This window comes from Chrysemys picta, chromosome 1, assembly GCF_011386835.1.
Source record: "Chrysemys picta bellii isolate R12L10 chromosome 1, ASM1138683v2, whole genome shotgun sequence".
In the NCBI taxonomy this organism is placed as follows: Eukaryota; Metazoa; Chordata; order Testudines; family Emydidae; genus Chrysemys; species Chrysemys picta.
In genome coordinates, this window is record NC_088791.1 from 206,963,394 (window position 1) to 206,982,397 (window position 19,004).

Genomic DNA, 19,004 nt, shown 5'->3' on the forward strand with positions numbered 1-19,004 from the left:
TGACATAAAAATAAACCTGTTGAAAGAATAAATGGAGTCAGCACCAATCTTTATAAACCGTGTAGTGCTTGTGAATGTTTTTATGACAAATATTTGGAATAGAACATACTAAACAAAAACTCCAAGTACTTAAGAGCCAGTGTATCCCTATCAAACCTGTTCAGTGAAAAAACCTCTTAAACGAATAAATCTATGCCTCATGTATAAACATAACTCATTCCCACACACACAGTCACATTCTTGAAATCCCTTGAGTGCCACTGGACACAGGGCTCCATTGTGTCTATCTGGTACAGCCTTTTGTACAGTGTTGGTCGGAGACTCTCCAACAGGAGCTCTTGGAGCACTGTGCTTGAAGTTAGGCAGGAGCAAGGCCTCTGCACGCCCCCTTGAAGACGATGAAATCTCCTGTCTCTTATGCAGGGCTGCCTTTACTGTGCAGAAGCTGGTGCTGGAAGCAGTACTAACAAAGTATGTGATTAAGCACCTTATTCCCAGCCTTTCTATATTGTGTGAAAGTGTGGCAAGATTCCATATGCCCGCCCTTTCTCCTTGCTCAATGGCATGGGACTATAGACAATATTGTCCATAACATGAAACCAGTGATGAGTTACGATATGAGCTCCAAATGGGTATACTTTTTCAAAATACTATTCATTATACTACTTAGACATTAAGGTAAATATCCGTAACAGGAAAAGACTATTAAATACATATTTTGATATGTTTATTAAGAGTTGTTTACTTAAGAAATTATTTGTAAAGGGACACAACCATCTTGTAAAGAATGTTTCCATCTCAATATTTTGTATCTTCTAGGTCTGATCCTATTTTAAACTCAGGCCACTTTACACTACTCTTTTAGTGCAAAAGAGACATACTACATTTACTCTTGTTTTAAGGCTCCCTTATAGTGCCAAAGGGATGTAAAATGGCCTTAGTGAACATGAGAATCAGGCCCTCTATTTTTAAGTGTAACCTTTAAGATTACTAGAAAAGAAAGAACATGAAGAAAAATCTCTCTCTCTCTCTCTCTCTCTCTCTCACACACACACACTATTTTTTTCCAGTTTGTTTACTTTATGAATTAGACAGTACTTTATGTATAGTCACTTGCACTGCTTTGTTGATGGTCATTTGTATCAATCTTATTCACTAGCATGATGACATTACCTGTTTGTACTGCTCTAGGGTCATGCACTTGTTCTTCATTTGGCTCTGAAAAAGGGATGATTGCCAGTCATAGTTAGAGCTGGTTGGACATTTTCTGATGAAAAGAGAGTTCTTTAGGAAAATGTCATTTATTGAACCTGAAATGTTTTGCAGAAACATCTTTGGTTCAACAAACTTTTAGTGAATCAATGCAACGTTCTATTGTAAACCTGCCACCTCGCTGGGCTGTTGGGGAGCCTGCTTTTCTGATGTCCGCAGCTCCCTGGCAGCCCCGCTGTGCCAGGGCTTCCAGGTTCCCTGCCAAGGACCTGCAATCAGGCCCCGGAAACCCCACCCTTGCTGGGTTCAGCTCCAGACTCCACTACAGGGAGCCTGGAACGCCCTGAGAACCCCAGCTCTAGGTGGGACTCTCAGGGCTTCCAACCCCCTGTTGTGGAGCTAGGAACAAGGAAGTCCTGGGCTCTTAGGGTCTGTGGCTCTAGGGCAGACTCCACCAGACTGGGGACCCTGGGAGCCCCACTAGCTACTGACTGAAATCAACATTCTTCTCAGTTTCATCACTAACGATAACAAGAACGCCAATTTTACTCAGCAGCTGTTGGGTCCCAGGGAGCAGATTTTGTTTTGGAAACACCATGTGTGTCAGTGTTTCTGAAAGTAGTATTTTTTCAGGATATCCAGTTTCTAGGAATTTTTTTAAAAAATGGATTTGTTCTGATTCAGAACAAAATCAAATATCAAAAACACAAAAATTCCCACAAACGGGAACATTTCCCACAAATTTTCGGCCAGCTCCAGTAATCGTAGCAGCGGAGCCGAAACTAAAGAGGCAACAGACAAGCGTGTAGTTAGAGGGGAGAAAAGAGGGGCTCATCATATGTTTGGTTAGGTGACGTTGCTCTCTAACTTACCCCCAAATATCCTTATCATTCCAGCTGAGAAGAGAAATCTCTATAACTTTGAGAAGTATTTTATATAGTATGTCTGGCTTTTTAAAAGGCACTTTATCAGAAAATTGATTTTTCTTTTAAAATTAGTAACTAAAAAGTGTCTCTTAAAACTAAGAATTCACTTTCCTCAAAGAAATTTGTCAGCAAATACCACTTGACCTTTAATCCCCCCACACACCTTTTTCAATGCTATATCTATTTTTGTTTGTTTCTTTTTAAATTGGAATCAATTTTGTACTCATGAAAGTGTGGTACTAATAGACATGGCATGAGGAAGTCACAATATGCATGATACATATTCTTTAAGCTTTCACACACAGTAGTATCTGTATGCCTTTAATCCAAATTTGAATTGTGCCAAACTATATTGTAGTTTTATGATGTGTTAAAATAGGTACAAGGATGAGATATAAAGTAATTTCCCAGTCCCCTGTGACCTAGATTACTATCTGATTTTTATAGGTGAAAGATGAGTTCAGTAACCAAGTAATCTAGCCCCAAAAAACCATTATATTCATGTGGCCCTTTCTCTGTTGGGTTTATATTAGAATGGCTTCTTCCTTAAAAGGTTTTTGTGTGCTGGAAGAAGAGAATAAGCTGCAGTAATTTTTCCATATCACTTTCCTGTCAAAAGGGGTGACTGGGCAAGTGACCTTTTTTTAAGTGAAAGACTGAAGTCTCCATACTTTGTAACCATGCACTTTTTATTGTTAATAAACCAGCTGTATCCTATAGGAGAGATAATAGAACTGATGGCTAGATAGTCATGGACAGCAATGCGGTAGTGTACAAAAATTACCACAGAAAAATATTCTTCTGTACATGCCTGGAAATGTGTTGATTTTTATTTTAATACTTTAGATATGCTAATTCTCCACACCCAGTAATACAAAAAGCAGTGTTCCATGTTGAGTTGTGTATAACCTGTTAAATAAAACTTCTAATAAGGTTGAATTCAACTCAGGTTTGCAGAAAGTTTTCTAAAATGTTGATTGATGCTGCGCTGAATTTTGAGCATGCCATGTTATATATATTTTAGTGGAAACCATGCAGAACTGGGGTTTTGCATCAACTGAAACCAGGTTATGCGGAGTTTCACTTTAGGTTTTTGTTTTTTTCTTGGAATCCAAAATTTAAGAGGAAACTGAACATATGTGAACTAAAAAAAACCCCCCAAAAACAAACTCAAACACATGAGCACATAGGACCTCAAAGCATTAAACTGCATACAGTATAGCTCAAGTTGCACATGTATAACAATACATCTCAGCTATTCTTAAGACAGTAGATAAATATGTACATATCTTGTTTCTTAAAAATTATACAGAATTGTGAAAAATCTATGGAATTAGTGCTAGTAGACATTTTGCAAGTAACATTAGCATAAGCAATAGCACTGATTTAGTGACAGACATGGCATTAATACTAGAATTACACAGCCACTATAAGCTAACTTTAATTTAGTATTGGTGAGATCAGTAGATATAAATTGTTTATAAAATTTATTTATTTATTTATTAGCTTTCATGTAAACCCCCTTTTTAATAATTTTTCACAAAGCAGTGACCCGCTTATGATTATGCTGCTCTCGTACATTTCAACCTTTACACTTTACGAACTCTTTTCAGCACTTAAGTGAAGAGAGAAAATTGTGCTACCTCATGTTTTCTGCTGAAAACGGATTATGAAAGTAGAATTTGAACTTTATGTAATTAACATAAAAATGCAACTATGCTAACTAACATGATTGAAAGTCTAATTTACACCCAGAGAAGGCAGGAGAATCATAGCTAAGTCTTGACGCTTCCTTTTCCTCAATCTTTCACATACTCTCCTAGTGGAGCACCATGGGTGTGTGTGTGTTAGACTCAGTCTTATTTAATACATTCATTAACAATTTAACTGAGAGTATGAACCACTTAAAAATAGAGTGCATGACACTAAATTGAGAAGGGTTTAAACACTAGTGGAGAGAGAAGTAGAAAGAAACCTAGAAAAATATGGGAAGACAATAACAAAAATGAGATTCAGCTTGCGAAATGCAAAGATGATATATCAAGTGGAAAAATAAACCAATGGGTTTATTTGGGATGGATGGGGGGGGAATCTGCAAAACAGTAATGGTGGATCTTGAAGTGGTTGTTGTTAAAATATCTTTTGTAATACACAGTGAAATGCAGAGCCATCCCTTGGGTAGGGCGAATCGGGACGACTGCTCTGGGCCCCACGCTTTGGGGGCAGAGGCGGCTCTATGGTTTTTGCCGCCTCAAGCACGGCAGTCAGGCGGCTTTCGGCGGCACGCCGGCAGGTGGTCCGCTGGTCACGCGGATTCGGCGGCATGCCTGCGGGAGGTCCCCGCCGCCGAATTACCGCCGCAGCCGCAGGACTGGTGGACCTCCCGCAGGCATGCCGCCAAAGGCAGCCTGACCGCTGCCCTCACAGCGACCGGCAGGCTGCCCCCCACGGCTTGCCGCCCCAGGCACGCGCTTGCTGCGCTGGTGCCTGGAGCCGCCCCTGTTTGGGGGACCCCGCGCTTCGACATCACGGTGTCAGATGCAATACTTTGCACGCACCCATCAGAGTGCGTGTGTGTGTTGCTTGGGGCGTTCGGGGATCCTAGGGACTGATCAGGGCTGGGGGACCCTGGGGGATCGGTAGTGATCCATGGGGGGATCTTAATGGTGGCTCTCGGCTTCACACCGCAGCGCTGCAGGCGGCGGTGATTGTTCCTGCGTGAGCCCAGTGCCAGTTGCCCTGGAGAAGGGGGGGCGGCAGCGGCGGCAGGATCAGAGGCAGGAAGCGGCAGTGGGGAGGTAGGAGTGACTGGGGAGGGGGTGGTGCAGCCAGACGGGGCGTCCCACAGGGCGGGACATCCCAGCCCCATCTTGCAGGGGTCAGTGCTGCCCTCCTGGGGTCCCCGGCCCAGGGTCGCAGGAAGGCCCCGGCTTCTGGAGACTGTAAGAAGCCTCTTTGTGGCTGGTTATTTCTATGTGGGGCAGAGGGCTGGTCCGGCCCATCAGGCCCTGCTCCATGACCTCCCCACAGGGGTGCGGAGCAGCTCGGACACTGGCCTCCAGCTAGAGAGTCCATGCACAGCTCAGTCCTGGAGCGGGGCTGCCTCATGATGAGTTTTTTTTTATTATATGAACTTCATTATAATTATACACAAGAACTACAATATAATACAGCTGGGTGCTATATATTTAGCCTGCAGCTTCCCTTAAATTTACTGCAGTCAGATTTCACCTGTATAAAAAATGTTAAGAGGGACCCATACAGGCTGATTTGTTCCAGGCCTCACACCCCGCTAGGGATGGCCTTGGTGAAATGCTAATGGTATCTTCTATAACAAGGTAAGTACCTTTTTGCATATGTAGACTTTTTAATAACTTTAAAAGTTAGAGTGGGCAACATATGGCTGAAGGCACAAACGGAGGGGAAGGTTAATACAGTCTTAGTTTGAGTATGCAGACATATGACACAGTGGAGAATGGAAGGAATAGTCATCACTATTTATATGGCTACAGATCAGGGCTATAATCTTTTATAACCTTATCCCATTTTATGTGGCTAGATGTCAAATAAGAGGCAGAATAATTTTGTCAGCTGTCAAGGTTGTCTACCATGACTTCTATTCTAGACATCTCTATGTGTGTGTATGAATTGTCTGTATCAGTTTGTGGTGGTTGTTTTTGATTTATGTTAAAGAAAAGATGTAACACTAGAAATTGGTGTCAATGGATACCTGCCATGTTGCCTTCGTAACGCTGGCTAACATCAGGTGGATGGGGCCAGGACTCGCCTCTTACCAGAACTGCTATGCAGCATGCCTTTATTACACCCTAATTTAGTTTTCATCTGTTTTCTGTTCCTCCTTCCACCCCTCAATCTCTGCCCTTCATCAATTCTTCCTTGCTGTTTTTTCTTACTTCTCATTCTACTTTCTTACTACTCCCTCCCCAATCACACCTTCCTTTCCCCTCCTTGTTTCCTCTCTGTTTACATTTTTGTTTTCTGCACATTTTTCCCTCCTCTAAATCTTAGGATTGAACCCAGTTGCAAAGCCTTTCATTCTTTCTGATATCCTCTCAACAGCGATGTTGGAAATTCTATGTCCTGAACCTATACTTGAAAGCCTGTTTCTGCAGTATCCTCCATGGGCAGTTTGTTTCTCAAGGTATGTCCTGGGTAGGATAGAAATCTTAACTCTGACTTCATTTGCTTCACATAGAGGGTGTTAAATGTATCTCATAATGTTCATTTAATGTTTTGTAAAAGTTATTTTACCTTTTATAAATTGCTTAAGAAACAAAACAAAAATCTTCAATAGAAACATCTGAGATAATCATGTAATCTGCAAAGGACTGACATGAGAGAATAATTCCTCTTTCTCTTCCTTTGTAAAATGCCCAGAGGTATTAGTCCAACTGATGGAGTAAATTTATCTTGTAAATCAAAGTATTTTTAAAAAATAAACACAGACCTTGTTTGGGATCACAAAGCTACTTTTATAGTGCTCTAAAAATGGATTTTTCTCCACTGCCAATGCAAACGTCATCTGATTGAAACCAAATATGGTAAAAATGAATTCACTTTTAGACAGAAATATTGTATGCTGAGGTATAACCTAAATATATTTGATGGTAGTTATTTTTATTATTTGTAACATTTAATAGACATAATAGGAACATTACATAAGGTAGAAGAGTGGGAGCAAGGCCTTGACCCACAGTGTCAGAGTCTAAAGCCCTACTCCATCTGTATGGCTAGCCCCTTATGCCTGCGTGGAGCCCCATATCTCCCCAATGCTGCTGGGAGTGCCCCAGATGGAGGCTTCTAGCTGCTAATCATGGCCAGCGATGGATTAACACATGGGCCCATGGGGCCCGTGCCCAAGGACCCTGGCCAATTTGAAAAAATGAGTGCCCCGAGCCCCGGCAGGGGCCATGGAGGGGTGTGTGTGGCAGCAGCCCTGAGCCTGTCCACCTTGAGCCCGGCTGAACTAGCAGATTTCGGGGAGATCAGATTTCATGGAAAAAACACGATTTCATGACACTTTTTTATGGACGTGAAATTGGTAGGGCCTTGATTATATAGCTAACTTCTGGAACTCACTGCCACTGGATATCAATGAGGAAAATAGCTTAATAGTATAGTGAGATAGATCCTTACCTTGAGCAAACTGACAAAACTCCATCGAAGTGAATGGGACCCCAGTTTACATCAGCTATGCCTCTGGCTCAGCATCTTCATTATACCTGCTAAGCTAACACAAGGTCTATCAAGCCATCCTGCTTCAGGATTTAAAGTGATCTCCAGATAGTCAGAAAGGAGAGTTCTGTCATGGGAACATTGTATTACTGACCCAGTACATTATAGGTGGCTTTCTCTTTCCCATTGCCTTTTGTATGCCATTGTCCATTTCCAGCAGCACTAGTGGAAAAAGTTCAATAGCTGTTGTTCTTATTCTTATTTTATTTTAAGGCAGAGGGCTTCTCTCTCTTTTTCCGAACACTAGATTAATCCCCATTATAAATCATTTACCAATTACTGTCTCAATACAAAAAGTAAAGGCACAATCCCATTTGTCAGCCAGTATTTCCTATCTGTATGGTACATGAACATTTATTACATTTGTTAACCCAATGACTTATTTTCCACGGAGGCAGTATATTAGACAAGATAGAATAGTCTGTTTTGGTTTAGGAAATGCTGTGTTCCTATTTCTTCTTAAGATAGTGATGTAAAAATGTAACTTCTTAAGGGTATGCTTTTAGCTCAAAGCACAAAGCTTTCGCAGCTTATTTTACATTATCCAGTAGCGTAAATGGGGGAATAGTACAACTGAAGAACTTAGCTTTTTTATGTTCTTTGAAAGATCTACAGAGAAATGGCATCTGATCACATTTCAGCAGTCTTAGTAGGGCCAAAATCCCTACCTATCTTGCAACTCCAGTGTTTCAGACTAGTATTTTATTTTAATGTGTTTTTAAACTAAGAGATCACCTCAGAGGCATTGTTTCTCTATAATGAGGAACATAGTTCATCTCTTACTTTAATAAGTTAGTAGAATAATAGGAAAATGAATTCAGTGCATGAGCAAAGCTTTGATTTCTTTGATTGAAATTACAGATGTGAATGTTGTCATCATATTCATTGATATAATATTTTGTAATAACTGGTCCTATATGAATTTCTAATGTTTGTACTGGATCATTTCAACAGAATAAAACTTAACATATTGCTGTTATTCTGGTAAATTATGGAGTGTCTTGTTTTAAAGAGAGAATATAATGAAGAGTGAATTGAAAGGCCAAAACATTGTGAAGTGTGAAAAGAGGATATAATTGTTTTACATAACACTGGAATTTTTAAAAAGTAAAATAAAATATTATATATATATATATATATATATTCTTTTTGAGATGGATTTGACAGTAGAACAGGTATTAAAATATTCATAGATGTGCACAGGCCCCGTAATTAGGATTCATGAGGCATTATTTTTGTGACAATTCAGATTCAGCATTTAGTGTTTGTGCTAGATCAGAAGGTGGTGAATTTTTTTTCTTTGACATAGGTTGAAAGGGACACCAACAGAAGCTGGTCTAATAAAAATTATTACCTCACCCACCTTATCTCTGTAATAGGTGGAAAGGGAAAGAGAAGTCATCCTCTCTACAATCTCCCCTTTTGCGAGAGGTGCTCCTGTTTCTGTTCCAAATCATGGCCACAAAGACCAAATTTAAATCTGGCAAGGGAGGGACCATCACTGCAGCTATCAGTCCAGAAATTGTTTTCTACAGTGCCATGTCCTTAGCAAGAGATGCAGAGATGATGTTTCAGTGGTAACTGGTCTTAGTCATCCAATAGGACCTGTGTCTATGTCCTTTTTCCATGCTGATAGAACAGTGAGAAGAACAGACAAAGCCGAATTAGGGCATCAGCTAGAAATGGAAGCTGAAGGAATCCATGATCTAAGAGCATGCAACAAAGAAACCATAGTGTACATCACAGATGCCATGACTGTCATATAAATGATGGCCGGAGACAAATTTCACACAATCAGTGAATTGGCTGCTGAGTACTTAGGGCAGGCCCTAAAAGAATTTGACAAAGTTAATTCTGTGGTAGATATCTTTAACAGATATGACAACAGTAACTCTGTGAAAATGTAGAAATGCAGCACCAGACAGTTTCATAGAATATCAGGGTTGGAAGGGACCTCAGAAGGTCATCTAGTGCTCAGAGCAGGACCTATTCCCAGACAGATTTTTGCCCCTAATTCCTAAATGGCCCCCTCAAGGATTGAGCTCACAACCCTGGGTTTAGCAGGTCAATGCTCAAACTACTGAGCTATCCCTCCCCCCAGTTTGTTCATTATACTAAATTGGATTATATAAAACTTGGAATACTGATGTATGTGTCACAACCAGGACATGGACAGTCTGACCTAGTGATCAGAGCAGGAGTCAGGCCAAGTCAGATCACACACCAGGAGGTCAGAGTTCGAGGCAGGCCAGAGGGTAAACCAAGAGTCAGGTGTCAGGAGGAAGGCAGGGTCAGATTACTAGCAGATCAGCAGCAGGCAGTAGGAACAAGTAGCACAGGGAAAGAACCTAGTTGCATGGACAACTTCCTGTGCCAGTGCTGGGTTTATATAGAAGCTCTGAAGCAATCAGGACTGCCAGCATTCTGCCCGTTGGATTCCAGGACTGGAATCCTCTATTCGGGTTCAACTTCTGTCCTGGCATCTACTGTCAGATCCCTGAGTAGCAGGTTGGAACTTACTAGCCCCTAAGAGCCCTGTGGACCAAGACTCAAGACCTGTGGTTCCTGACAGTACATGACTTAAGCAATACACCTACTCCTTCCTGGTAGGAACAAAATGAGAAGTACAGGACAATAAATAGACAAGGACAAGATATGCCACATATTTGCAGTATTTCAAGGAAAGCTGAGCTCTGGAATACCACTGCTGACATTCAGAGCATATTCACAAGGCTCTGTCTCACACTCTTGCAAACACTTCCTGAGAGTGTTTTCAGCAGGTGCTGCTTTGAGGGACAAAGCAGACCATACAGTCCACTTTGCTGTTTCATGTCCACTTAGACCAAACACATCTGTAAGAAACAATTAGGAGAGTGGCAGACACCACTAATTTGGTTGACTTAATGTGTCCTCTGTACACACACAAACACACACACACATCATTTGAAAGCTTATTATGTTTACTTTAACATGAGAAATAATGTGGAACTGTCAAGCGGTGCTGTTACCATAAAAACGGGGATAAACAATGACACCATCAACACACTGAAATGACCACTTTGAAATATTTGCATTTTTTCTGTTAGGTATGGATATCTTTGTGACTTCAAAGCATCCCAACAACAATGTAAAGGGTAAAATCTAATGCTAACTTTGTACAGGTATCATTGAATGCAATAGCACTGGTGACATTTCCAGTCCATATCATCATCATCATCTTATTCATCATTATGATCTCCGTCAAGAGTGCATGAGTTATCATAGCCTTCATTGCCTCGGCATGTACACAGTTCTATGCATGAAAGATTGTTCTGACTACAGACATAGTTGATTGTGCAGCGACCAGTACTGGTATAGAGCCAAATAAGGTCTTGTAGATGCTCAGATGCCATAGGACCATTGAAGAACACAGGAAAGAGTTCATCCACATTTTTCTATCCATATTGAAATTGTGATCCAATATTTTGTTTACCTGTGTGTGGAGACATCCAAATCCTTGTCTGCCAAGATGCTCTTTTGACATGCTCTTCAAAACTGTCCTTACATGATAGGAATGTGGCCATTGACTTGTCTTTTATGATGGCTAGAGTGAGGTGGAGAAATGAGAAAAAAAAATTCTCTAAACCTACTGCTACATCTATCCCACCCCCTCCATTTACATAAATACACATTTACAAGTTTCAGAGTAGCAGCCGTGTTAGTCTGTATCCGCAAAAAGAACAGGAGTACTTGTGGCACCTTAGAGACTAACAAATTTATTAGAGCATAAGCTTTCGTGGACTACAGCCCACTTCTTCGGATGCATCCGAAGAAGTGGGCTGTAGTCCACGAAAGCTTATGCTCTTATAAATTTGTTAGTCTCTAAGGTGCCACAAGTACTCCTGTTCTTTTTACACATTTACAAGGAGTTCACAGCCCTTGTTGTACAAAACTCACAAATCTGCTTTTAAGAATACAGATACTGAATTTGTACCTCCTTTGTGAAGCCTAGGAGGTACAAATTCAGTATCTGTTGTACCTCCTTTGTGAAGCCTAGGAGGTACAAATTCAGTATCTGTATTCTTAAAAGCAGATTTGTGAGTTTTGAACAACAAGGGCTGTGAACTCCTTGTACATGTGCATTTATCTCAGATTGTCATGTAATTTGTGGTTTGGCATCTCTTATCATTCAAACTCCACAAATTTGATAAATTACCTCTTCATTGTGGTTTAATGGTGCTCCTTCCTATACAATTAGGGAGGAATTCAGGAAATTTACCAGGGTTGCTAAAGAATGTAAATGGAGGGGGTGGGATAGATGTAGCAGTAGGTTTAGAGAAAAAGAGAGTTGATTATTGTGATAGATATATTTTCAAATATAGGCTTTTATATTTCTAAAGTCCTAAAATTTATTAAATCAAAAATATTTTACCAACAGTAATGGGCTAATTCTCAGAACACCACTTCAGATGGATAATTATTGTCCCTGTTTTACAGATGAAAACTAGGATCTTGGATGGGATTGTACCCAAGTGGCTAGCCAGAGCCGCCACTGCAGCCACAGCCACATTGCTATTTTTAGTGTGCTAGCATGAGCATGTGTGGCGGAGGTGGGAATTATACCTACCAGCTGCATTGTAGATGTACTGTAAGTCCCACCAACATGAGGAGCAAAGCTATGCATATTTTTGAAGGCTAAAGTATTTCATGAGTATTTTTTTCTATATTGAACACAATGTGTTAACCATAGTGAGTCACCACATTTTCTTTCTCTATCAATTTCCCGCCAGTTTTCAGGTTTATTTCCCAGTAGATACATGTTCATATCACAAAACTGCTATTTTCTACTGGCATTAATTGACACCCTTTTTGTCAATTGACTAGGAGTGAGAAAATGAGTTGAATAAGCATAGAAATTGAGCTATTCTTGCACTCATAGCTGATCATAGCTAATGTCAGGGTTGATGCAAATTGGCATGGCAGTGTGGGGAAGCTTGCACTGCTGCCTTACCTGCTTTGTGTTATCAGTTTTGTATCTTTCACGAGAGAAGGAATTTTAACCAAGACATACAAGTTATTCAGCTCCCAAAATGTGCTATGGGATCTCTATAATTTACAAAGACATAAGATATCAGTAAAAAGGACCTTGTTTTGGCAGCTTAATAAAACCTCTTTAATTATATCATCACCCACAGATCAAACTGCAGTGCCCATAGTAGGCAGGAGATCAAGTCAGCATGGTTAAAACTAGGATTTCCTGAATTAGTGAAAAATTAGCAGTACTGAAACTATAGCATGCTAATAAAAGAATATTGGGTGAAATCTTGGTCCCACTGAAGTCAGTGGCAGAACTGCCATTGAGTTTAATAGGGTCATAGTTTCACCCATACTCCATTTTATTAAAAATACATCTTTGGGCTCAGCCTGATGCTATAAAATATTACCAAGGGACTCAGAGAATCAGCAGTTGCGCTTATATATGCAGCTGTAGCTTTTTGGTGAAGTTAAAAAAACAATTGTCCTCCTCTTGGCAAGTGAAGAGCAAGCACATTGTTCTTGTTTTACTTCCCGTAAGTGTGCACTGGCCTAACTTGTTGAAGGTGTAGAGGTGGCTGTTGTTATCTGCAAAATGTTCCATGTAGATGAGGCAGTATAAAATATGGCATCTTTTTGGATTCAGGAGATGGGCTGAGCATTGAATTTTAATTTCATTTAGTTTGAGTGAAACAGTTTTCGCTAGCATAGCAACATTGACAGCATTTGTGTTACCCCAGGAAAGAAAATCTGTGTTTATATTCAGCTTTCTGTGTCATTTGGTCACAACCTGAACTTCAAGTGTGTGTGTGATCAAAATGAATCATTTTCCTGTTTCCATGTGGAACAAGGGAGGAAATAAAACCCACAAGCATCAATCTTAAACCATAATGGTCTGTGTTGATTTAAGTGTTTTATTGCTATTTATAAATTAGTCAGAAAATGTGCAGCAATAAAGAACTTAAAGTAAAGGGCAAAATACTACGTGATTTATTTAGATTATATCTTAGATAAAGCGAGACCTCCCAATAAACTGTCAATATTATACTAAGGTCATGATTCACTAAGATATTAATGATCTTTGTTTATGTTGCTAGACATTTGAATTTCTTTTAGTGTCCCTGTGTTTCTGAATAAATTTTGGCAGATGAAACAGTATGTTCATGTCACTTGGAATAAGACATCATGGGGAAAAAAATCTTTAATTATTGATACTGTTTTTTGACATTGTACCTTGTTTGGATCATCTGGACTTCTTGATAAATGATTTAGTTAATAGTTTTTAATCCACAGGAGGTCATAAGAAGGGCAAAGAAACCTTTAAGCATTGTGCTAATCTGAGCTGGCATTGTCTTCTGTTCCCTGCAGTAATGATGGTCAGCAGATATTCCTTTTATTCTAAATAAAGTAAATCATGCTAGTTAATAAAATTTTCATACATAGTCAGCTGGGTCAAACGGGAATTCCCTGCAGAGAAAAGATTGAATTTCCCTATGGTATTTCTTTTTATAAAGACAAGTAATGGGGGGATCAGACACTTTTATTAATGACACGAAGCTTTACTAGCTGGTATGCTGTGTTTTAGTTTTTTAAATTGGGGATATTATAACTTATTTTCTTTGTGTGCATTATCAAATGAAGCATCTTAATTCCTGCTGAAGAGAGAGATTCAGAAAACTAGAATGCAGATTTTTTATGACTGGGCAATGATTTTAAAAAGGATCTTCTCTTATTCTGACAAATCTTATAATGCATCTGAGCATGTACCATGTTTCTATTTTGTGTATGAAAGACATATGTTCTGACAGAGTGAAAGTGACCCCTCTATTGAGGGTTTCAGTGGGATTTCAATTGTGTTTAGGCCTTACTTGCGCTGGCTCTCTGCACAGGGATGAACTCACTCATAAGGCCTGATATTCAAAAATATCTGTGTAACAATGTGTGTATTATAATCACAGTTGCATGCATAATTACTCTGTATTCACAGTATATATTCAGGTGGGAAGTTAGCCTCCTAACTTATTGGCTATTTGCACTTGCAAGTGCTCAGTTTACACAAGCATGGTATCCAATTGCATTTGTGTGCTCTTTTTTAAATTGGGCTCACAAACTTCACTTAAAAAAGCAATGCTGGAGCTCTGGTCATGTTTCCCATTCTTGCTAATGAACAACTAAACATCAAATTAAACACTAAAAGATCCTCTTCATGCAAAGCTTTAGTGTGTGTAGGTGGGTGCATAGTATATGATGATACAGTGTTCTATGTTACAAGATTCCATTCATGTTAATTTAGCATACTGTTTGAGAAGAACAGGAGTACTTGTGGCACCTTAGAGACTAACAAATTTATTAGAGCATAAGCTTTCGTGGACTACAGCCCACTTCTTCGGATGCATCCGAAGAAGTGGGCTGTAGTCCACGAAAGCTTATGCTCTAATAAATTTGTTAGTCTCTAAGGTGCCACAAGTACTCCTGTTCTTTTTGCGGATACAGACTAACACGGCTGCTACTCTGAAATCTGTTTGAGAAGGTTATACAAAAAAAAGATTTGATTTTGTACAGGCTGCCCTTGTTCTACACTATATTCATTAATTTGTAATGTAACAAAACTTGGTATCTGAGAGGTTAATAAGTTATTTTTAGCAAACTGTACTCCTCATGCATGATAGAAATTTAATTATGAATTGAGCTGATTTCAGCATGGCGTGGCTATACAACAGTGTTTTCTTGCAATCAAATATTCCTTTTTCCCCATGTAAATTTAAGAGGGGGAAAAAAAGTAGAAAATAAATGTAAAATTACAGGTTGCCAGCAGATGTATATGGCATCTGAAATACTATTTTGATTGTACTTTAAATTGTTTATACTGTTGAGTCTGGTGTTATGTTTATAGGTACTATACAGATGACTTTCAAATACTACTTATGTTCCTGAAGACTAGTTTAAAAATTAGACCTATTTCTAGTAACAGGGCATATAGATAGAAGATATACATGTGCCAATCTGAGAGAATAAGGGCTTGATCCAACCCTTGGGAGCCTTTCTTTTGACTTTGGGCATTAGATTATGAGATAAAATGGATTTTTGTAAGAAAAAAAAATTACAATGGAAAATCTAATGCAAACTTACATATCGAGCTACTACTATACCTCCATGAGATACATATTCCACCTTCTTCTTAGCATATGTGCAATGTGCCTCAGGTGGCACGTGACCAGGATTCATCACCGAATTTGGTCCGCTGGTTGGATCATTAGCTTCCTCGGGCCGGGTACTGACGGGGAGTGTGATGTGATCTCTGATCCATGCCCCCCTCCCTCCACCATATTCCACCAAACAACGTTTGTTAGTATATACTTAAAATAGTTCAAGCACAGTTGTCACTAACACAATCATTACAATTGAATGAAATTGTCAGTTAATAATCATATGAACAAACAGTATTTGTACTGCGGTAGCTTTTAGGATTTGTGGTCATGGACCAGGACATTATTGTGCTCGGCCCTTGTCATAGGTTTCACCCCCATTCTGAACTTTAGGGTACAGATGTGGGGACCTGCATGAGAACTCCTAAGCTTAATTACCAGCTTAGATCAGTATGCTGCCACCACCCAAATCATTCAAAACAGCTGTTTGAGTCATTTGGGAAACTCTGTCTTCCCCCCAAAAATATCTCCCTCCCAAGTACTATAACTTTTCCCTGGGTAGCCTTGAGAGACTTCTCCACCAAGTTCCTGGTGAACACCGATCCAAACCCTTGGATTTTAAAACAAGGAGAAATTAACCATCCCCCCTCCTTTCCCCTACCAATTCCTGGTGAGTCCAGATCCAACCCCCTTGGATCTTAAAACAATGAAAAATCAATCAGGTTCTTAAAAAGAAGGCTTTTAATTAAAGAAAGAAAGGTGAAAGGAAAACCTCTGGGGGAGCGCATACAAGCTTCTCGCACAGACAACAGATTGAAAACACAGAGGATGTTCCCGTGGGCAAAACCTTAGTTACACAAAAGAAATCCCAATTATCCCTTTAATGCACAACACAAGTCACAAAAGAAAATAAACATAAACCTATTTATTTCTTCTCTAATACTCACTACTCTTATAAGAGACTGATTCCTGGATCTTTTTTCTCTCCAGCACAAAACTTAACGAACACTGAGACAAAGGAAAACTTCCCTCCTTCCTCTTGAAAAATCTTGTCCCCCCCCCATTGGTTTCTCTGGTCAGGTGTCAGCTAGGCTATGTGAACTTCTTAACCCTTTACAGGTAAAAGAGGCATTAACCCTTAACTGTCTGTTTATGACAGCCCTATATGAACACAGAACAAAACTCAGTCCCTGCCCCAAAATTGTACTACTCATAATACCTCAGACTTCTCACCTACCCCACAAACTCCGTGCCAAATTATAAATATCCACAATGCACTCACCCATTTATTCCAAATCAAACCCAAGTGCACATTGACGGTCACTTCTGCATTAAGATATACATTCTCTATGGACATATAAGAATTGGTAAAGTACTGGTTGCACATGAGAAAGCATGAAGTCTGAATTAAGTTTAGAGTCATTGGATGAAGAGGGCTGATGTTGAAGGACTGGGAACTTTGTGGACTAGCCAGGGTGGGCCCAATGTCTCTACACTGAGACACTAGAATTTGAAGGGCAACCTCTGTGTTGCTCCCTCTGCTCTCCAGTACATTTGTAGGAGCAGGATTTTATAATTGTACTATGAGAATTAATGTATGATTTGATTTTATCCTGTCAGCCACCCTTTTTGAATAGCAGAAAGGAATGACAGACCAGAACAATCCTTATGACTGATTATGGTCACCCTTTTGTTTTAGGATAAGTTATAAAGCTACTATGGTTTCCTATATGTACTACAAATTAGGCATTCTAGTTAAATATACATTTCTTTGTTTTAAGGTTTAGAAAGTAAGAGACAGTATCTTGTATTGTGTCTATGTTAAGGAGATTAGAGGAACGTTGAAGTCCAGAGCCCCAATGTAAATTGTTTTGATTTGAAGATTTAGGAAGTCTTAATTTACAATGCCTTTTCTTACTCAACATAAAAACTGCTGTATACCTTTAACTGTAAAAGACTGTTTATGTGAATGAGGAATATGCATCAGGAAAAGATAAGGTGTGAAGCCCATTGTTATAGCCATATGGTCAAGGAAGAAGGAGTGAAGAACCATCAATGTGCATCCATAATGAAGGAAGGGCAAATTGACGACCCTGAGGTGAAGGCTAGCACCCCTAAGGACAGGACAATTGATTAAATCTAAACCAGGACAGGATGACCCTCTCGGAGGTGTATTGGAATGTTTACACCAATTAAGAAGTAACTGGTCAGAAACTGACATAGCAAAATCCATAGACTTCAACAGAGAAAAAAGACTGTAAGGACAGGGTGCTTTGCCATGGGACTTTGGGTTCATCTTGCCACACTCCATGAGCATCGGATCACGACTGACAGAGCCCGGCTCCCCTCTGCAACCAATCTAGATTGATCCAGACTCTGGACTGGTAACTATAAACATCAACTGTCAGGAGTGTGTGTGTGTGTGTGTGTGTGTGTGTGTGTGTGTGTGTGTGTGTGTGTGTGTGTGTGTGACTAAAAAGCAGATGCTAACTGCTGTATTCTCAATAAATGTAGCATTTTTGCCTTCTCCTCTATAAAAGATCGCGTGTGCTTTGTATAGCATAACACATTGAGGCAGCTGTGTGAGGGAGTGTCCTTGTTGTCCAGCTATACCAAAAGAAGGAAAAGAGACACTTGATATAGATTTAATCAGGCCTCAACTTTATTATTACATATCTGGGACTACCGGGCAGATAAAAGTGTACAGTGCAGGTAACCCCTGTTTATTCTGTAATTACCTGGGGGCTCCCACCAGCTCCCCCTCTTTTCCATCTAAGTCCCTCCAGCAAATCTATTGCTGGGACCCTACCATGCCCGGGGGCCTTTTACCAGCTCCCCGTCTTTTTCCATCCACGTCCCTCCATCAAATCCATTGCTGGGACATTATCATCACCCCGCTCGTAGGAGGGGTAAGGTGGGTTATAAGAAAGGGGGGTTGGCTCCCTGCCATTCCAACCATAGGAGCCCCAAATCCCACAACATTCCATTCCTTTAACCAGCACCTCCTTTTTAAATCCTTTACCAGGCCATTTATCTGGTCACTGGGTGCATTCCAGCACTAGGCTTGGCTGCGTCCCCCTGCCCAAATCTAAATATCTAAATGGTGCCCCAGACATCTACCTTTTGTATAGCAGGCCAAAAAACATGTTGTCCTCTCTCCCCCCCCCCCCCCAAGTTGGTTGTGGAGAACAAATAGTTACAATGACTGAGGAAAATAACTATGTTTGTGTTAAAATTTGTTTGTGTTTGTTGTGTTAAAAATGTGGAAAGAGAAGGACTTAAGTCCAGTTTTAAGTGCAGTTCTGAACGTAGCCGTAGCAGGGAGCTTCTAGGGTGTTTCCATAATATTGATAGATAAATATAGATCTTGTATATTTATAAAATATAAGCGTGTGTAGTGTTTCAGTATCATGTGATTCAGATAAATTCATGCTGGGCAAATAATGTACTA

General features: G+C 40.0%; 1 protein-coding gene across 22 annotated transcripts in view; it reads left to right on the forward strand.

Annotated features, from left to right (window-relative positions):
* DMD (dystrophin) overlaps positions 1-19,004 on the forward strand; it is a 2,010,563-nt gene that overhangs the window by 259,407 nt on the left and 1,732,152 nt on the right. Inside the window, exon 1 of one of the 22 annotated variants that reach the window (XM_065590916.1) lies at positions 6,173-6,300. The exons of the other annotated variants lie outside the window; for them this stretch is intronic. The gene's annotated coding sequence lies outside the window, so the exon portion shown is untranslated. Of the gene's footprint in view, positions 1-6,172; positions 6,301-19,004 lie in introns of those variants that run through there. 22 annotated transcript variants of the gene reach the window in all.